This window comes from Silene latifolia, chromosome 10, assembly GCF_048544455.1.
Source record: "Silene latifolia isolate original U9 population chromosome 10, ASM4854445v1, whole genome shotgun sequence".
NCBI lineage: Eukaryota > Viridiplantae > Streptophyta > Magnoliopsida > Caryophyllales > Caryophyllaceae > Silene > Silene latifolia.
In genome coordinates, this window is record NC_133535.1 from 162,654,450 (window position 1) to 162,657,465 (window position 3,016).

A 3,016-nucleotide genomic window follows, 5' to 3' on the forward strand; every position below is an offset into this window, starting at 1 on the left:
AGCAAGGTCACGAAGCAGATCAAGCCACCATCACCGTGTCTCTCCAGGACGTTTATGCCATGGTCCTGCGAGTTCAAGCTACAGTGAAAAATTTGAGCATTCGCGTCCTCACCCTTGAAAATGGAATGGTGGAAAAGAACATCCCACCTAGAGAAACATCTAGTCTAGGTCGTCCAAAGCTTACCTCTTGCAATAACCATCGTCCTAGAAAGCCAAAAATAGCTGAAATGAAACCTGGGAGGCATCAAAGGGTGCTTACTGATTTAGGCATGTCTTATGCCGATGCTTTGAAGAGACTTTCTGCCTAAGGTAAGCTACACCCAATAGGTCCGACTCCGGATCCACCTTTAGAGAAGCAAGTAAACCTCTGGAAGGGCAACAAATACTGCTTATATCACCAAGGTAGAGGCCATGATATTGAAGAGTGTTTTCTCTTGAAACACACCATCCAAGATATGATCGAAGAGGGCAAGCTTCCTAAGCCACCTTCTGTCGGAAAATCCAAGAAAATCGATCCTCTTGGGTCTAATATCATTAAGCATGATGAAGAACCATCTCTAGATTTTTATCATCTCCTCAATCATCATGATGACGAAGAGATCAATGTCCTCGAAGATGAAGATGTCCAAAATGGAATGCTCATGCTTTCCGTTGCCTTCAACAATAAATTCTCCAAAATAGAAGGAGCCATTGATAGCCTAAACTCTCGACTTTCCAACATGGAGAGTCAGTTTAATGAAATGGGTAAGAAGCTTGAGACTCAATCTTTCAGGATGAAGAATGTCCAGACAAACCCTCAACCTAGTAGTCCTAAAGCAACGAGTGGGCAATCCATTCCTAGTTCTTCTCATCCAAGAATCAAAATCAACAAAGGCAACCTCATGGAGCCTTCGTCAAAGAAACCTAACAACTCTCCAAGGTCATTCACAAAGGCTTCCGAGAAGAAAACTACCCCACCAAGGAAATTCACAAATCTTGGGGACACTTACTCCAACGTTCTTAAAAGGTTAATGAAGCAAGGCAAACTTCAACCCATTGGACCTACTCCCGAACCCGAAAGGAAATCCAAATTCTGGGATGAGAACGCCTACTGCAAATACCATAGAGGCAAAGGGCATGATACAGAGAAATGTTACAAATTAAAACATGTCATTCAGGATATGATCGAAAGTGGGAGGTTGTCCCTCTCAACTTTTAACCCACAGGGTAGCTTAGGCAATCCTCATGGATATACCACATATCAAGAAACTCTTCTTGACTGTTATCCTTCCAATGTTCCCAATGATGAGGACGGGGTGCTCAAATGGGTGAATGCTCAAAGTCAGATGCCGAAGCCAGTTGCTGGAAGAGAAAACATTCAAGCGTGGGCCGATGATTACGAGTCTAGATCTAAAATTGAGTCAAAGTCCGAGTCCGAGTTTTAGACTTCCTATCTCATATTTGTTCTAGTAACTTTCTTCGTGTCCATTTTCATTCCTAGTGACAACCTGGGGGCTGTCCCACGAGTCACGTGTCTTCTCAAGTCTATGCTAAATACATTTATCATTCATTTCAATAAAAGTACAATTTTTCAATCCACATATTCTATCCTATCTCTTCCTTTACCTTTTCCTGTGACAACAAGAATTGGTTTGAGACATTTTAAAATGAACAACAACACATGCCAAGTCGATGTGAGTGCACTTAGATGGTGTTCCATTCCAAGTTGTAGAGGACTTGAAACTCCGTGTTCTTTCTTTACCTATTCCATGTCTAGCAATAGAAACCACAATATAACCCTAGTTTAGCACGAGCATATCTCTAGAGATTCTAGGACGAATCCAGACCATCTCCCTTGTTAACGATCCATGACGGAAGGCAAGCCCATTCCCCACAATAAACAACCCGTGTTACTAAAAGACCAACCCCTTTCACATCTAAAGGTGCAAGTCTAACCCAAATCCATGGTAACAAGAAAATCCAAGATGATACGAGCCATGATCAAAGACAAATGCTCAATCAAGAGAAATGACCCAAGATCAATATCCAAGACAAAATGAGTCAAAGACAAAGGCTCAATCAAGCAAGTCAATTCCAAAGTCAAAGTTATCTTCAAAAAATCTGAATCAAAAATCTGAGCAAAAGCCGAGATATAATCCAGACCAAGAATCTGAGTCTGAATCAAGAACAACCCTGAAATCAAATACGGAATAACACTGATGAATTCTATATAGAATCAAGACACCAATGAAGATGGTCAGCTAGCACCCTCATTTAGCCTTTCATACATCACGCACCCTAAGTCCTTCTCGAGACCGTTACAGGGAGATAGTTAGGAATTTTGAGAATCCTCTCAAGCTCGTCAAGTATACCCATCCTTTAGGGCCAAGACATGGAAACTTGATCCCACGTCATTTTAACCCACCTTTATGTGCTCAGGCTACATCAAGCCAAGAGACTCCATTTCCGAGCCACATTACAAGCCATAACCCCATAAAGCCTTAACTCCACAAAATCAAGCTCCAGAGATTTGTTCATCAAAGCCTCTTATGTCCAAGCTCCACATTCCAAATATCCAATCCAGTTTCACCTTGACCCAGACACGGAGTCCTCAAATACTTTGCTACCTAGAACGGGACATACCCATATCATCCTTAGGGTCCACTATGTGTGCTCACGCGACAAGGAAATCTTTTACAAACTTAATTATACCTCTTTGGTCTATGATCAGAGGGAATTATCTCAAATCGATTCTTTGAGTCACCAAAGGAATATTACCCTTGTAACCCCTGCACTTTAATGTCCTAACAACATAGCTTAGGCACACACCTGAACTACGATCTGGTTTGATTTCACCTCTTCAGGTGGATACGTAGGCAGTCCTTTCTTACACAAGAAGGATACAACCACAACACCCAAACAAAATTAACCAAACCTCGGAACTACGATCTGGTTTGATTTCACTTCACGTGAATACGTAGGCAGTCCTCATGGACACAACCATCCTAGCCGTCAACAATCTCAATTATCAACCACC